Here is a 19,665-nt window from a genome sequence, read left to right on the forward strand (position 1 = left end):
AGTTCGACAGATGTCGTTTATACAATAACAAGGTCGCGCATACACCTGACGATGGCTGCCTCGCCGTCAGCAGAAAAATCGCGGGAAGAATTCGACGTCATTCGCCTGCAATTCCGAAATCTATTTGATCACCTCGGACCAAAAATGAACGTTCGAAAAAGCACATCATTAAAGTAAGTTCCTATCTCGTGTTGTTTGATGATGCTAGTCTTAAAATTAAAGAAAAGTTCATTAATGTAAACTGTAAGTGTCTCGAAAATGCGGCTCTCTTGGATTCAGTTTCATGTTAGCGGCTATTGAACGTAACGTTTGCTATTGTTAAGTGTCAAGTGAACTTGAGCAGGTAATGGTTTAAGGTATATGTGGCTGACAGGGTTTAATTAGACAGTTAAATTATATTCAGTTGCTCTGTGGCTGTTACGTAAAAATGGATAGATGTGTAGCGCTTGCATGGAGCATAGTTAGAACTACTTTCGTGCTTTCGAGTCGTTAATACGAGTGCGCGCCTGTGCAATCGTTAATGCATGTCAGTAACGTTAAATCTGAAATGGTGGAAACTACAGTATTACTAGTTAGAGTTGCTGCGAGAGCACATTGAATATTTTTTAAACATTTGAGTAATATGTGAGAGATTATTTAATATTCTGCGTGGTAATAAATATAGTTATTCATTAACATGTCGATCATTATGAGCGAACTTTTTACCATATTATGACTTGTGCCCTTCCACTAAACTGATATAATGATGTCCTTCAGAACAGGAATGTATCAGGGCGTGCTGAGAAAAAAATTCCCCCGAATTTATTATTCTGTCTTCAATCATTGCTGTATGTAACGTAACTATTTCGGTGGGTGAGAAACTGCGGGCTGTTACGGACTTTCTAACAGCAGAAAAAGTGACCCCCAGTGACGATGTTTGGTTTGTGGGGCGCTCAACTGCGCGGTCATCAACGCCCGAAATGTGCCCCCAGTTGAAATCCATAGGAGAATGAATGCTGTGTATGGCGATTATTTTATCGACATCAGTAATGTGTGACGTTGAGTTGTTTGTGCTCGTAATGAAGGAAACGTTGGTGCTAACCTCACCGTGTATGACAGAGCTCGGAGTGGCAACCGACGTGAGTCATGAGAATCGGGTTGATGAACTCGTCAGAGGATATCGTCGGGTAACACACACACCTCTCAGGTAAACGTGGCATATCACGAGAGCGTGTACAGGCCATCACTGTTAACTGATGTACACAATATTGGGTGCGCGGTGGCTGCCTCGAATGCTCATTCCTCGCATGAAATAGATGAGATGGGACATCTGTCAATTAATATGTTCTGAGCGGGAGGGTGATGGGTTCCTCAACAACGTTGTGGCAGGTGATGAAAGCTATGTTCACCATTTTCGCCTCGAAAAGATGAGAGCAACGCCGGAAACGGTGGCCAAGCGGTTCTAGGCGCTTCAGTCCGGAACCGCGCGACTGCTACGGTCGCATGTTCGAATCCTGCCTCGAGCATCGATGTGTGTGATGTCCGTAAATTAGTTAGGTTTAAGTAGTTCTAAGTTCTAGGGGACTGATGACCTAAGATGTTAAGTCCCATAGTGCTCAGAGCCCTTTGAGCCATATGAGAGCATCACTGGAGTTCCGCCACAAAGGATCGACGATGACAGAAAAAGTCATTTACATCTACTTCTACGCACATACTCTGCAAGGAATCGTATGGTGCATGGCGGCTGGTACGCTGTAACACTGCTAGTCATTTCCTTTCCTGTTCCACTTTCCTCTGGCAAGAAAAGCGAAGGAAAAATGACTGTCTGCATGTCTCCGTACGAGACATCTAATCTTCATGGTGCTTACGCGAAATGTACGTTGGTGGCAGTAGAATCGTTCTGCAGTCAGCCTCAGATGCCGGTTTCTAAAGTCTCCTTCCCTCCAGTGATTCACGTTTGAGTTCCCGAAGCATCTCCATAATACCTGAGAGTTGTTCGAATCTACCTGTAACAAATATAGCAGTCCACCTTTGTTTTGCTTCTATGTATTCATTTAAACCGACCTGGTGCGGCTCCCAAACACTCGAACAGTACTCAAGAATGGGTCTCGCCAGTGTCCTATATGCGGTCTCCTTTACAGACGAACCACACTTCCCAATAAACCAAAGTCGATCCCGCCTTTCCTACTATAATCCTTATATGCTCATTCCATTTCATATTGCTGTGCAACTTTGGGCCTAGATATTTAATCGCTGTGATTGCGCCATGCAGTACACTACTAATGTTGCATTCAAACATTATGGGTTTCTTTTCCTTCTAATTTGCGTTAACTTACATTTTCTCACATTTAGTGCTAGCTTCTATTCATCATACCAACTACAAATTTTGTCTCAGTCGTCCTGCGTCCTCTTTCAGTCACTCAGCGACGACACAGTAGGCAAAGTCGTGCTTAGAATGTTGTGTTTTGGGATGTTCAAAGTGTGGTGCATTTGGAATTCGTGCCTAAAGGTACCACCACTGATTCTGCAAAGTACTGTGAGACTTTCGGGAAACGGAACGCACGAATTCGAAGAGTTCGGCGGCACAAGGAGCACCCTCTCCTTTAGTATGACAATGCCAAGACCACAATCGACCACTGCGACATCTATAACAATCCGAAGCCTTGCGTTCACAGTCATCAATCATCCTCCATACAGTCCCGTCTTGGCCTCATTTGCTGTTCATCTGTTTCAAAGACTAAATGGGGGACGTTGATGAAATTTAGCAAAAATGTCAATTTTAGATTTCTTTTTCATTTGTTAGTACAACACTTGGACAAGAAATTCCCAAAGTTTCAATACTGAAATCGCATCCGAAGTGCCCGAAAATTAATTAAAAGTGTGACGCCGCCTCCCTGTCACCCTCACGTTTTGAAGCAGCTCAGTGAACAACGATTCTCTGTATTACTTTCAACCAAACGTGTGCGGGATACATCTAGAAAGCCGTGATACATACTCTTTGGTTTTATACATTATCTTTGGCCGATCCTGCACTTCTCAAAAAGTGTGTTCATGGCAAAACCCAAAATCCAAATGGGTCTTTAAATTCACTCATATGGAAACGATGGTTCAAATGGCTCTGAGCACTATGGGACTTAACTTCTGAGGTCATTAGTCCTTAAAACTTAGAACTACTTAAACCTAACTACCTAAGGACATCACACACATCCATGCCCGAGGCAGGATTCGAACCTGCGACCGTAGCGGTCGCGCGGTTCCAGACTGTAGCGCCTAGAACCGCTCGGACACCCCGGCCTGCGTTTCCTGAAAAGTTTATTTTTAAAGTTTATGTACCTTTCCCTCAGATTCTATGAATGCTAGAATTATGAAATTTTGTACGCATTTTTCTGTAATTCTAATAAACGTTTTCTCAAGAGAAAATTTAGAAATTTTGATTGCAAGCTGAGATATGGGATAAAGTGCTTGGAATTTTGCATGAATTTAAAATTTTACTTGTGGAATTATAATTAAAAAATTATGAAAATTGTCCTATTTGACCTATTCCAAAAACCTCATGAGAGAACCTTGCAACATATAAAGAGATGAAACACAGAAAGTTTTGTAGAACCCGCCTGAATAATTTCTGAGAGAAAGGAACATACATTATTTTTTGAAAATAAAACTTAAAATTTCATTAAAAACAGTTGAAATATATAATCCAAGGATTTTATATGTAAATGTCTTACTTTCATGTAAAGCGTGGTACAAAATTTCATTTCCATATCTCCAAAACAGTGGATTTTGTGCATTTTTGAAATAGTATGTGTTTTTTTATCAAAGGCCCCCCATCAGAACACCTTCGAGGACTTCACTCTACTAGTGATGAACCGGTGCCAGCGGAGATGAGGTTGTGGTTCCGTCAATAAAGTCGAACATTCTATGGTGACTGTACACTGGTCTCTCATTGGGAGATATGTGTTCGTCGCCTGGATGCCTATGCTGAGATATAAGTATGTAGACATAATGGATAACCCTCGGAGTACCTGTATTAAATTTGTTTGGCTGCTGAGATCTCGAGGACCGGACGACGAGAAAGTGGGACTCTAGAAGGGCAAGTTCTGTGTGAGTAATTAGCTAGCAGGAGAGGAGGAATCGCCTTTTACGGGTACGACTGAGGTGCGGCAGAGCGCACTTTGCATGGCGAGGCTGCCCTGTGAGGCGGCGGCGGGCAGAGAGCAACGGCCGCTCGCACGAGACTCGCCGCCCACGCCGGCCTCTGAGCCTCAGGGTCAGCAGCTGGGCAGGGCAGTGCCGGCCTGGGCTCTGCCCCTCTGTCCAGACTACGTGGCCTCTCCTCGCTCAGCGCCACATACGTGGCGTCGCCTCGCTTCGCTGCCGCCATGCCCTGACCAGCGTGCCAACCGGGGGGCAGGGAGGACTTGGGTCTATAGGGATAGCACGTCTTTGATGCCGATCGCCTTATCCGATATCGGTTGCGCTCGGCTGGTCTCGGGTTTGCAGATCGTAACGCTTGTGGCAGACAGCGAAAGCTTACGGTAGTCTCCTGTGCACTATTTCCGGATATTGGCTACTGTCTACATCTACATTTATACTCCGCAAGCCACCCAACGGTGTGTGGCGGAGGGCACTTTACGTGCGATTGTCATTACCTCCCTTTCCTGTTCCAGCCGCGTATGGTTCGCGGAAAGAACGACTGCCGGAAAGCCTCCGTGCGCGCACGAATCTCTCTAATTTTACATTCGTGATCCCCTCGGGAGGTATAAGTAGGAGGAAGCAATATATTCGATACCTCATCCAGAAACGCACCCTCTCGAAACCTGGACAGCAAGCTACACCACGATGCAGAGTGCCTTTCTTGCAGAGTCTGCCACTTGAGTTTGCTAAACATCTCCGTAACGCTATCACGCTTACCAAATAACCCTGTGACGAAACGCGCCGCTCTTCTTTGGATCTTCTGTATCTCCTCTGTCAACCCGACCTGGTACGGATCCCACACTGATGAGCAATATTCAAGTATAGGTCGAACGAGTGTTTTGTAAGCCACCTCCTTTGTTGATGGACTACATTTTCTAAGGACTCTCCCAATGAATCTCAACCTGGTACTCGCCTTACCAACAATTAATTTTATATGATCATTCCACTTCAAATCGTTCCCCACGCACACTCCCAGATATTTTACAGAAGTAACTGCTACCAGTGTTTGTTCCGCTATCATATAATCATACAATAAAGGATACTTCTTTCTATGTATTCGCAATACATTACATTTGTCTATGTTAAGGGTCAGTTGCCACTCCCTGCACCAAGTGACTACCCGCTGCAGATCTTCCTGCATTTCGCTGCAATTTTCTAATGCTGCAACTTCGCGTCTGTTTATGTTAATACAACTGGGCAATAATAAAAGCTTATATCGCCAAGTTGTCAATGATACAGGCACGATAAAATTTTCTTGATTATTAACTATACTTCCAAAATTATACAAGGTCAACAATTTTGCTTCTCCCGTTTTTTCTCGAAGTTCGAGACTTTATTGTGAAAAGCTTACAACAAATTTACGATTCAAAGTATTGGCCATCGTTGGCCACTGCTTTCTCCTAGCTTTGGGGCAGCATACGAATCCCGCAGTGAATAAACTGCGCATCTTTTGACGGGAACCACGAATCGATCCAATTTTGTACTTGTTCATACGACCGCTAGTGCTAGTCAGCTATGTCGTGTGTCATAGATAGAGAAAGGTGGCAGTCAGAGGAGGAATATCTGGAGAATACAACGCGTGGAGTAGAACTTCCCATTTCAACATTTCCAAGTATGTTTTGACGGGATTTTCGACATGGGGTCGTGCACTGTCATGCTGCAAAATCATTTTCTCATGTCTGTCGTTGTAGTGTGGCCGTTTGTCTTTCAGTGCTCGTCTCAAACACATCAATTGCTTTCGATAACGATCTCCTGTGATTGTTCCGTCGGTTGCAGTGGCATCGAAAGCTTTCTCTCTTTCACAACCATGCCGGTCTTGAACGTCAAAATTACCATTCTTGAAGCACGGAAATCATTTTCTGCGAAGTTCTGTCCCTAACAGGCGTCTCACCATAGGTCTTACCCAGCTTTTTATGAGCCTCAGCCGCAGATTTATTCATATCAAAGCAGAAAATTAAAATCTCCCTCAGATAACGAGAATTGGGCTCATAAGTTGGCGTATTCAGTCGAGAATAACTTTCTGATGCAATCAAAAATCGACTGATATTTTGATGGCGTTGTGTTCTCAAATGCCTAAGCTTACTGTATGACACTTACAACGAACGACTTGCACCACTACTTTCCACTACCGCCGTATATTGCAAAACGGCGGAAGCAAAGTTGTAGACCTTATACTTTACTGTAGGGGAGTGAAAATTATTTGACAAGCTGAGAAATATACGTTTCTCCTTAACCTGCATGGTCTTACTACATATCGCATTTCAGTATTATTCTCCCTATCTTGTAGTCTTGAATGTCTCAAACCTGGTTATCCCAAAAATTGTGGAAATAAACTTGTTGCCACAAAGGTTTTCTTCTCACATACAAAATACACTGAACAGCCAAAGGAATTGGTTCATCTACCTAATATTGTGTAGGGCCCCCGCGAGCACACAGAAGTGCCGCAGCACGACGTGGCATGGACTCGACTAATGTCTCAAGTAATCCTGGAGAGCATTGACACGGTGAATCCTGCACGGCTGTCCATAAATCCGTAAGCGCACGAGGGGCTGGAGATCTCTTCTGAATAGCACGTTGCAAGGCATCCCAGTTATGCACAATAATGTTCATGTCTTGGTGTTCCTGGAGTCATTCTGTAGCAATCTGGACGTGTGGAGTGTCGCATTGTCCTGCTGAAATTGTCAAAGTCCGTGGGAATGCAAAATGGACATGAATGGATGCAAGTGATCAGACAGGACGCTTACGTACGTATCACCTATCGGAGTCGTATCTAAAGGTGTCAGGTGTCCTATATCAATTCAACTGCACACGCCCCACACCATTACAGAGCCTCCAACAGCTTCAACAGTCCCCTGCTGACATGCAAGGTCCATGGATTCAAAAGGGTTGTCTCCATGCCTGTACACGTCCATCCGCTCGATACAATTTGAAACGAGACTCGTCCGACTGGGCAACATGTTTCCAGTCATCAACAGTCCAATGTCGGTGTTGACGGGCCCAGGTGAGGCATAAAACTTTGTGTCGCGCAGTCACGTGTAGGCCTTCGGCTTCGAAATCCCATACTGATGATGTTTCGTGGAATTGTTCGCACCCTCACACTTATTGATGGCCCAGCATTGAAATCTGCATCAATATGCGGAAGGGTTGCACTTCGCCGCGCGGTTTGAACACCATGTCACGGATTGCGCGGCCCTTCCCGCCGGAGGTTCGAGTCCACCCTCGGGTATGGGTGTGTGTGTTGTTCTTAGCATAAGTTAGTTTAAGTAGTGTGTAAGTCTAGGGACAGATGACCTCAGCAGTTTTGCCCTTAGGAATTCACATACATTTGAATATTTTTGAACATTTGCTGTACTTCTGTCACCTTTAATGATTCTCTTCAGTCGTCGTTGTTCCCGCTCTTGCAGGAATTTTTTCTGGCCGCAGCGATGTCGGAGATTTGATGTTTAACCGGATTTCTGATATTCAAGGTACACTCGTGAAATGATCATACCGGAAAATCCCCACTGCATCGCTACCTCGGAGATGCTGTGTCCCATCGCTCGTGCGCCGACTATAACACCATGTTTAAACTCACTTAAAACTTGATAACATGCCATTGTAGCAGCAGTAACCGATCTAATAACTGCACCAGACCCTTGTTATCTTATATAGGTGTTGCCCGCCGCAGCACCGTATTCTGCCTGTTCACATATCTCTATATTTTAATACGCATGCCTATACCTGTTTCTTTGGCACTTCAGTGTATTAGGTTTCTAAAGTGTGTAATTTATACAAAATTTAAAAAAATGGCTCTGAGCACTATGGGACTCAACATCTTAGGTCATAAGTCCCCTAGAACTTAGAACTACTTAAACCTAACTAACCTAAGGACATCACACACACCCATGCCCGAGGCAGGATTCGAACCTGCGACCGTAGCAGCCCCGCGGTTCCGGACTGCAGCGCCAGAACCGCACGGCCACCGCGGCCGGGATACAAAATTTCATCAGAATCGAAATTGATGACACAAAAAAATATTTATTTGTAGAATCTGTCTCATTTGGCGTATATGCAATTAAAAATCTCATTTCCGAGACCTTTATCGATTTGCAAATCGTATCAAAGAAACATACTCTCACCAGTTTTAATATGGTTCTCACCATACAGAAATATGTTTGTCAATTTGCTTTACTTTTTTTTGCTCACTGTCATTAGCAGTGACAATTTTCATTTCCTTTTTATTTATCGGCAAAACACTAATGGTTATCAGAGAACACAGGCACCGTCTATTCCAAACCCACGCCGTTCTACTAAAGTAGTCAATAACCATGAATAACTGCAAAAAAGTGTACCTTATAGGCAGTTCTTTCATGGGAAACATCTTTAAGAAGAAAATTTTCTACGTCACTACTTCCGAGACTACAGTTCGTCCGATTTTCAAAATATTTCAAACACTTATAATAAGTACGTAAACACTGTTGTTGTGGATATATTACTCCAATAAGAGACTCATTAAACTAACCAGCTTATATCACAAAACCTGTCAGCTGTTTCTTATTCTCTATTCCAGTCGAGTACGTGAATAAATACTTCTCCACCGCCAGTACTGCGAAATGTAATTAGAACAGTCTTTGGCAAATTCAATCCGTTGAAAGGAATTTTCTATAAAAAAAAAACACAACTATTCATAAAATCTGGAGAGAAGTGCGTAAAGCTCCACTAAAGATCAAATTCAGCTTCATGTTAATAAACGAAATCAATGTCCATGATGTTTGAGCAGACAACGGCAATAAACACGGGATTCATACCAATCTATCTGCGTAGGCCTCCGCACTCAGAAATGTATAGAGTTAGTCAGTGAAGATAATAAGTACTGGAACACTTTTCTCATGAAAAATTACTTATATATAAACTTAACTACGTTTTTATTTGTGGGGTGTATTTTCGAGTACTTTTTTTGTGAAGTAAACTGTAGGTTCTAAAAACTACGTAAGCGGCTTAGGCGCTTCGATACACTGTGAAGACTTTGACAACTTACTCGAGATTAAAAATATCAGTAATTATCAGTTTTGATTTTCGCAGTCAGAGGAGAAAATTGATGACTGAAATTTTATGAGAAGATTCTGCCGCGAAGAAGAAGTCTTTGTTTTAATTCGCGTATGATACGTCGCGCCTTCTCCCCTATTTCGCGATAATCCAGAACGAGCTGCCCTTCTTTGAACTTTATCGATGTCCTTCGTCAGTCCTATCCGATGCGTATCCCACGTTGCATAGCACTGTTCCATAGGAGGGCGGAAAGTGTAGTGTAAGCAGTCTCTTTAGTATTTGCATTTTAGAAGTATTCTGCCAATAAATCGCAGTCTTTGGTTGCTTTCCCCATAACATTATCTATGTGATCCTATCAGTTTAAGTTATTCGTAATTGTAATCTCTAAGTACTTAGCTGAATCCACAGCCTTTAGTTTCGTGTGAGTAATTGTGTAACCGAAAATTAACGGATTCCTTTCAGTAGTCATCTGCAAGATCTAACACTTTTCTTTATTTAGAGTCGATTGCCACTTTTCGCACCATATAGAAATGTTGTCTAAATCATATTGCAATTGGTCTTGATCTTATGGGAATTTACTTGACGGTAAATGTCAACACAATCTGCAGACAATCTAAGAGGGCTGCTCAGATATCTCCTAAATCGTTTATGTAGCTCGAGAACAGCAGAGGTCCTATAACACTTCATTACGGAACGCCAGATATTACTCCTGTTTTACTCGATGACTTTCCGTCAGTTACTAAGAAGTGTGACCTTTCTGACAAGAAATCACAAATCCAGTCGCACAATTGAGACGATACCCCATAGTCACGCAGTCTGATTAGAAGTCGCTTGTTAGGTAAGGTGTCAAAAGCCTTCTGGAAATCTAAAAATATGTAATCAATCTGAGATCACCTGTCGATAGCACTCATTATTATGAAAGAATAGTTTTATTTGCGAGACCATATCTGAGAAAGTTTTATTCTTTTAAATACAAGTTCCACAGCTAGACTTCTTTTGTTCATATTGACCAACTGCGATCGCGTAACGACGCAGTTCCTGTTCTTTCTTCGTTGTTTCCTATTCTTTCAGCACTCCTTCATCTTCTCCTCATGTTGACTTTTCCTTTCTTCTGGCCATGTTTTTCCTTACTTCTTATTTCTTCTGTCTAGAGAGTCTTGTAAAAGTAATATTTTATTCTTAAAATGTTCTTTTCTGTTATTTCTGATTCTTTAATGTTGTTTCTCTCTAGTTCTTCTTTTATCTCTTTGATTCGTGCTATTGTTAACTTCTTTTTCCAGAAATATTTATTTATTGTTTATTGAGTCTGACCAGTCGGAGCACGATGAACAAATACAAAAAATATTGCAACACATTCTCAGTATCGATGCATACTTCTTGTTCGACGATATACATCTGACAAATATTATAAGGAGCGATCAAAAAGTTTCCTTTTGAAGGCCGTACAATTTAGAATAGGTATGTTAATCAGGCAAAATAGCCATGAGGATTGAGGCAACCATCCCACCGACGCACCAGAAGATACCCGTTTGGTAAAACACTATGCCTTGCGGCGTGAAGAAGTCCGTAACTTCCTGCTACACATCCTAGTTCGACAGAAATCGACGATCCTTCGAAGGATTTTTTAGGGTACCGAAGGCGTGAGATCGTGCGATGAGAGATGAGGCCTATAGGGCGGGTACTCGATCGTCTTCCACTTGAGTTGGTGTAACTTCAGCGTCACGACATTTACGATGTGGGGACGTGCGTTACCATGAAGCAGCATGAGACGTGCGCACCATGTCTATCGGTCTTCGGCAGCCCAGAAAAGAATAACAGCATGTTGTTCCTGTTTGGACGCATTTTGTAATAACATCACCGTAGTTCACGTTTTCACATTTACCACATGCACGTCGGAAAGAGACGGATGCCACACTTTATCCCTTGCCTACATGTCGGCGATTATGAATAAACTTGGGAGTCGCGCTACGTTGTATATACGCTGCAGCAACGCTCTCAAACGGAAACTTTTAAATCGTCTCTTATACAAGGAAAATAGCCATAATTACCAATTCAATTTACATTAGTGAAAACTGTTTTTTTACTACTACTTATAATAATAATAAAAGGGACTGAAAATAACAATAATACTGATTAACGTACCACTTTGAAGCCGTGTTTAGTATTATCAGAAGGAGAAGAGACAATGAAGCAGGAGAAATGTCAAGCAGCATTGACAACGGCTGTTAAAAAAGTAATTGACTTTCAATAGAGGGCTCTGTAGACAAGGGAGAGGGATAAGTGGTGGAGAGGGGTGGTTGATGAGTATGAAGGGCAGATAACTGAATGGACGAAATAGTTATTGTAATACAAAGTGGACCATTATATGTCCTTTGAAGTTCTAAAACAGTTTAATTTAAACGATGTTTTAACGAAGACTGTTCAAAAGACGCGTTCGTGGAACGATCTTCCGCAAAATTTCAAGTACAGGAAACACGGATATTTGTTTCGTTAGCCTGTTCTTTTTCATTCCGTAGAGATATCCAAAGAAGATTAACCTTGGCTTTGTCATTTTCTGTATATTTTTATAGATCTCGTTGCTTCTCATTTTCCAATATCTGTAGTTTTATTGCATCCATTATTTTTCTAATAACTTTTCTTTCAAAATTATCTACCCTGTCCCCCTTACAGTTCATTGTTTAGCATTCCCATGTATATAGATATTTTGGTCTTACTACTAAGATACAGTGTTTCGCTCCTGTTTTTATAGATAAGCATTTCTTGTTGTAGATGCTTTTAGTTAAACCATAAATGCCTCTCCGTTTTGTTGACTCTTAAACTTATGGCAGATTTTTCTAGTATATTCCGCTCTATGAAATTCCTGAATTATTTAAAAGTACTTAGTTGCTTCATGTAACCTATTTGCGTTTGTAGGTGTTTTGGAGCACGTTTTATATTTGCCACGAATTTTGTTTTTAAGCTTACATTCTGAAACCAGTTCTATTGTGTAATCTTTCCTGACGATTCATTCGAGTAACTGTTTCTGTCAGATGTTCTAAAAGTATTCCAAAACCATCTGCAAAATCCTGGCAGTTTACGTTAACGCCATAGGATCTCGTTTCAACAATCACTGGTTCATTTTTCTGATTTTTTTAGCTCACAGTTCCATATGCTTACAATTTTTTTTAATATACAGTTAAACTGTAAAGGTGAAAAGCCGCTCCCTTCTTTTACACTGGGACTTTGTTTCAAATATCTAAGGCACTTCTCCGATAAATTTGACTTTAGATGTAGTATTTGTTGCAGTCTTACTAATTATGTTTGTCAACTTGCCTTCGAAACTAAGTTCTCTAATGACTTTATCAAATGTTTTTCAGTCTACGGAATCAAATGTTTTTTGAAATCAATAAATCATACTATTATAGGTTTGTCGAAGAATAGTAAAGTAAATGATAAAACGGAAAGAGATATTGGCAGATTGAACCTTATGAAAGAATAAGATTGGAGAAAGTACTACGGAGAACTATCATATGGTGAAACACAACAGAAGGAGATTTTGTGCACCAAAATTTAAGTGTTGACTTAATACCAAGGGAAGAATTAAGCTGCAGTGACTGTTAACGTTAACGTACAACTTCTGGAGTATGGGGGATCATCCCTTAAAAAAATTAGAGTACTTCAACTGTACCATTTGTGTTGGGTACAACAGCAAATACAACAAGACTGGACAATGATGAAAGTGGTTTTAATTTTTAAGAAGGGAGGCAGAACGGTATGTAGCAATTACTGCGGAATCATTTTTGTAACAGCCGGCTATAAAATATATGCAAAATTAATAAATCAAAGAATATAAGCAATTACGCAGACGTTAGTGCTTGAGGAACAATGTGGCTTTATCGACTTGATAATATAGTAGAGAAAAGAGATGTATGGAAATCTCTGAGGTTGTCTGTACGCAGATGGGGTAGCTGCATATATGATGGTGAAATATGTTGAAAGAGTCGAACGTCAAAGATTTATCGAACACAGGCGTTCATAACCAGTTCCAGGCGCCGTGAGCGTTCTGAGATAGACCTTGTAGGATGATATAGCTGTAATCAGTAGTTGGAAGTACAGGTGTTCGTACAAGTTTCTTTTTCAGGTCAAGAGGGAAGTACTTTTCATATTTAATGTGGAGCACAGAGAGATGCTGATGCCTTCTTGAAATTGCAGGTTACGTGCTCAGTCCTATTTAGATTTTAATCTACATATTTTTACTCCTGCTGAGGAAGAGAAGTTGGTATTTCTCCATTTTGGATTAAAGGTGGTAGAGATTCCCAGTATTTCGGGCTAATGAGCCTAGAATGGCCTAAACGTACCGGTTGGGTTTTGGATGCTTGAGCCATAATCTTACATTCTGCGCCCATTTTGATAGAGCACACAGGTCGCTATTCAGACACTCGATAGCTATCTTCAGGTTTATTTGATTTGCACTTAGATATAACTGGACGTATCAGCGTACATGTGGTAGTTGAAGTAGGACAAGACTGATGACACACCACTGACAAAAACGAAAAGAGTATAGGACCTAATACCGAACCCCGGGGGACGCCTGCCTCCACTATGACTTTACTGTGCCGTATTTAATGCACCGTTAGTGACACGTCAGGAATGAGTGAAATAATTGCACTGCCACTTTGCAGGAAATTTAGACTGCTACGTATGGCAAGCAAAATGTTGAAGTCGACAGTGCCAAAGGCTTTGCTGAAGTCTAAGAAGCACATTATAGCAGCCTCTTGTATGTCCATGACAAGCTTCGGGTTATCTTTTATCTTTATTAAGGCAGATGTTGTGCTGCAATGTTTACGGGAACCTGACTGGCATGCGCTTAGTAGGTTATTTATAGTTACGAAGTTCGTTAGCTGGCCGTGGACCATACAGGCCTAACCTAAGGCCTCGAACAGTGCAGGAACAATGCAGTTAGGTTGGTAATCAGAGGGTGCTGTGGCAACGTCCTTTTAGGTGGTGGCTTAACTAGCCCCTGTTTTCAGACTCTGGAAAAAGTCTCTTGTTGAGGAATGTTTGAAGATATTTGCTATTGTGGACAATAGTGGGTCAATAATAATCATTTGGACTGTAATGCCATGGTGTCCAGAAGATGCTGACCTGATACGCATGGTGACATTTTGACGGTATTGTATCTTATTTTAGATGTTTTTCGTGGTTATTGCAGTTTACCCCGTGAAGTAATTAATGATTCTTTGTTTCTTTTGCAGCTGGGTTGTAGCTGTAGGTAATGTGAAGTACAGCGTCAGTTCTTTGTCTGGGACAATGTGATCAGTTGCAGCTTTTACTTTGCCTGTACCAAGATCGTGCACTTTTTTCCATAGGACAATTGGTATACTTCTGTTGTCGGTCTGCGTATGGACATGCATGCATTTCTCATAGCTTGACTGACTCTGTTCTGCTGCAAGCAATGTAAGTTTCAGGTGTAGCGCGTATGTTGTGTACCCGATGTCCAGCGTCTCTGAGATTCATGAGCAAAGGTGGAGGTTTCCTACTTACTTAGACTTTCCGTCTTTAGGGGAGCGTATTTGCCATACAGTTGAGTAAGTTTGTTAGTAAATCCATGAAGCTTTCCGTTTATGTCGGAGAAGAGGACAGAAGTCGACCGCCAACTGTATTTCTTGCGCCTGAGTTGCAGGTACAGATAAATTAGTACGTTTGAAATCGCGGTATGTGATCAGATGTGCCTTCTTTCTGGGATATTCTAGTATATACGTCACAAAAAATTATGTCATGGGCAGACATACAAGGTGCAGATATTTGAGGTACGAATTAATCTTTCTGGGAATTTCATTGCAAATATATCTATGAGAATGTGACTACTGGTCGTGTGATGGGTAGGCGCAAATTGAAGCACATTTGAAGGAGAAACATTTGAAGAAGAAAGCCCTGGCTTACATTTCACACTACAAGAACTACTGAACAGAAAATTTATGTTAGTGTCATCAACTGTAATCAAATGCTCGTATGTCGAGTCGAGACTTGGAAGAACATTTTCGAAGCAAGAAAACCTCCCCTACTTTAAGAGATTTGTAGAGGACATATACAAGGCATTTTATGTTATGTGATTTGATCTCTATGAACATATATTCTACTTCTTTATCTTCGTTACTTTTGGACGCGTGTAGCACAGTGGGTCGTAAATCAGAGTATATGTTCTTCCGTAGTCATCCCTTCGTCTGTTACATCTGCTGCGTGTTAGAATTATGTAGCCAACTAGATTTGCAGAAGAGTAATCGAAAATCATTCACAGACTAATATTACAAACATCCCATTTTTAATCATGTTGCTCTATACTCGTACTGTGAGAATGCACTAAACGAGCTTTCTCCAGTACATTAGGCTAAAAATCTACAGTCATTTCCATTCAAAGAAGAAATGCAGTACTAGGCGAGGAGTGTCACAGTTACGTCACATAACACGTACTTTGCCTTTGGAAATGCGTATAAGAATTGGTTAATGCGTGTCAAGGAAGGAATGGACGTTGTAAGCTTCCACCATGGCATGCTGCGGAGCAGTGTAGCACGTAACAATCATGCACCATGAGTTGATGTACAATTAATGCTTGGCAGCAAGAAACCATAAACCATGGTTAAATGTTACGAAGTCAGAGAAGAAATTTTGTAAAAAAAGCTACAGAGCACTGCGCATGTCAAAATCTGTGGAGCTGCATTGAGTACCACCGTCACCTCGATTGTAGATTCGCTTTTAACGTGCATTCACTCCCCCCCCCCCCCCCCCCCCCCAAAAAAAAAAATATTCTCTCCGGAAAGGAGAGATATGGCTTAAACGCCGAACAATTATACGAGCGCTCTGGGAGTACATGCAGAACGGCGTCCATATGTATGCAAGAGATTTCCCGTTACACAGTAGTTTGCAATTTAAATCCGGCATTCCGCCCAAATAATCTGCAGTCTAATTTATGGGGCCTACGTTTAGGACATTTATACGAATAGAGTAAGGTAAACAGTGGAGATTGAAATCGATGCTGCTGCTAAATTCCACATTGCTCGCAGCAGAACAACAGATATGCATACCAAGAGAGTATTTGTTTCAGCTGAAGCACTGGCTTTATAGCCTGCACTAGGCAAATATATAATCCAGTAAATCGCGAGTTAACCTTCTTAAGTGTTACATTTCCTTTTCATCGAGACGCTTGCCGGATAAAACAGTATTTAACGAGCCTGTCAGTTAAGGCAGCTTTATCAGACACCGCAAATGCGAACCTGAAAACTACGGTGCCTACCAAGTTATTTTACACTTGCACCTGGCACAAATGACATTGCCGACGTTTGAGTGGACTCTTATCTGTTACGACCGTCGTATGATCAGCTGTTTCGCTAAGCGAAAGACCTCGCGGAGCTCCCGTTCTTTAATGGAATACGTTCTATAGATAATCCATTTTGCTGAGATCTGAAGTAAATTTGGCTCAGTACTATCGGTCTGTGCTTGTATATATCCATGATTCACTTCACTAATAACCAGTTAATAAATTACTTTGTTACTTTGTTTGTTCTCATTGCGCTAAGTTTCATAACTTTGGTAACAGATGCAACATTTTACATTTTCACCATAACTTACAGCAGTGCTATTAATTAGAAATAAAGCTACAAAGGAAGATTTATGCAATTTCTTGTTATATATTACAATCACCCAGCACGACCAGTTACTCGTTAATTGCAGCCAAAGCAACGATTAAAAATCGTTAACAGTTACTAACACCATCTAACATCAATGATATTCATGAAAATTAATTGCAGCCTAAGACTCGATTGCCACAGAGAACTGTCACTAAATCAACACTATGCATTCCCTCTTTCCCTTTCCATTCTTATTAAATAATAAGTTGAGATACAGCTCCACGCAGAGGATGATATTTCGTTTTAATTAGCCAAAAATAGTGCAGGTAGTGCTCTGCACCATCTGAGACCAACAGAAACGCCTCCAAGTTTAAATATTTTATTCACGTATATAACAATGCAGATGTTACGCTAAAAGTACACTAATCATACATGTACTTTATAAAGGTACACGTGTGTATTACATGCAGCAAGTGAAAGGGAACACGCAAAACGACATCCCGTGTAAGCTGCCTACTTGACTACACAATGGAACAGCACATTGTAGGCCGGCCGCGGTGGACGAGCAGTTCTAGGCGCTTCAGTTTGGAACCGCGCGACTGCTACGGTCGTAGGTTCGAATCCTGCCTCGGGCATGGATGTGTGTGAATTCCTTAGGTTAGTAATGTTTCAGTAGTTCTAAGTTATAGGGGACTGATGACCTCAGATGTTAAGTCCCATAGTGCTCAGAGCCATTTGAACCATTTTTGAGCACATTGTAAACTAGTCGAGTTTTAGCGCAAAATGTATCCTCCCCCAAAAGGAATTCATTTCTACAAGCAACTGAAAAAGATGAATGATTTCCAAGAGCAGAATGTTTCTACTATGGCTGTCCGCCTTGATAGCTGAGTGGTCAGTGCGACGGAATGCCATGCACAGGGGCCGGGGTTAGATCCCCGGATGGTTCGGAGATTTTCTCCGCTCAGGGACCAGGTGTTGTGTTGTCTTCATTAAGGGGTCTCGGGTTCAATTCTCGGCCGAGTTGGGGATTTACTCTGCCCGGGAATTGGGTGTTTGTGTTGTCCTCATCATTCCATCATCATTCATGAAGGTGGCTAGATTGGACTGTGTACAGACTGGGAATGTGTACGAGCGCTGATGACTGCGCAGTTGAGCGTCCCACAAACCAAACATCATTATCATCATCATCACCATTGTCTTCATTATCATCATCATCATCTCATTCTCATCAATGCGCAAGTCGCCGAAGTGGCGTCAACTCAAAAGACTTGTACCAGGCGATGGGTCTACCCGACGGGAGGCCCTAGCTACACGACATTTCGTTTCACTGTGGCATTTTATTTTACTAATCGCACCCGATAATCCAGTTATAGCTAGCGGAAAAAATAAACAGAAACCACGCCATCAGTCATTAGTGATATATAGAGTTAGAGGCAACTTCTCTGTGTCTTTTCCATTTGCTGCGAAAACCTTCGGGTTGACGACGAACTTAAGCAGAATGGTAATTTATCTCTGCACTATACGAAATGGAAAATTAGTTACAAATTATTCTTTCTGACAGAGCAACGGGGAACTAGTCTAAGTGACTCGTAATGTTTCCTCGTTTCAGGGTGCGAGCGTGGCAGTTGATCGGTCGTCGCTTCGATATCCGCTTCACTGAAAACTGGGCACCAGCCTGCTTGAGCAAGGACCGAACGGAAATCGAGTCGGCGCCAGTTCATTGAGTAAGCCGTTCGGGATTGGAATGACGTAAACAGAAACGTGGACCGTAACGCTAGTAATGGCGTGCTCCTGAACACAAACCTCACAGTCTTATCACTGTGCAGTACTTTCTTAAATGTTGTCAGGCTTGTAGAATAGAGGAGAAAAATAAAACAGCCGACGTTTTGCGATAGACATGGTAAGCGGGTGGCTCTTCAGAGTATAACGGAGTACAAAGGCTGGGATGTGTAGGGACACTGATATCCACAAACTTACAGGGGGCACTGCATATTTGCGATGGCGGGTGGGCAAGAACAGTGATACGCTACCTGATAAAAACAATGTGCACATCCACATTTAATGAAGTCCTGACCATTAGACGTCGCAAGAGACGGACCCGCCATTATAAAACGAGGCGGAAAGTATTGTGTTGTCAGTAGAGATGGAGTAACAGCAGGATGGGTCAGGCAGGAGAGCTCAGTAACTTCGAACGTGGACTAGTCATTGGATGTCGCCTGAGTAACAAATCCATATGGGACATTTCAGCCCTTCTAAAACTACGTAAATCGGCCTTAGGTGGTGTGAGTGTGAAAAGGAAACGCGAAGGAACTACCAAACTTAAACAAAGACCGGACAGACCTTTTGTGCTGACGAACAGGGACTATCGAGCATTGCGCAGAGTGGTTGTAAAAATAGCGGGAGGAATCACTCGTGAGTTTCAAAGTGCTAGCAGTAGTCCAACTAGTACAGTTATTGTGTGTAGGGAGTTAAAAAGAATGAGGTATACTGGTCGAGCAGCTTCTCATAAGCCACACATTTCTGCAGTCAATGACAAGAGACACTGCTGGATAGAGGATGGCTGGAAAATAAGGAAGATCAGGGTTTAACGTCCCGTCGACATCGAGGTCATTAGAGACAGTGTATTACTGGAACCGCTGATGTTGGGTGATGAATCACCTGTGGAAATTAGATCGAAGGGTTCGGGTTTGGCAAATGCCTGGGAAACGTTACCTCCCATCAGGCATAGCGGAGGTAGTGCTGTGATATGAAAGTACTTTTCGTAATCTGGGTGAGGTCCAGTTACTGGGAAAAACAAGTCGCTAAACACGTTTTACTGCACTGTGTACTGCGTACAACAGAGGAGCAGCTCAAGTGCGATAAT

The sequence above is a fragment of the Schistocerca nitens genome, chromosome 5, assembly GCF_023898315.1.
Source record: "Schistocerca nitens isolate TAMUIC-IGC-003100 chromosome 5, iqSchNite1.1, whole genome shotgun sequence".
NCBI lineage: Eukaryota > Metazoa > Arthropoda > Insecta > Orthoptera > Acrididae > Schistocerca > Schistocerca nitens.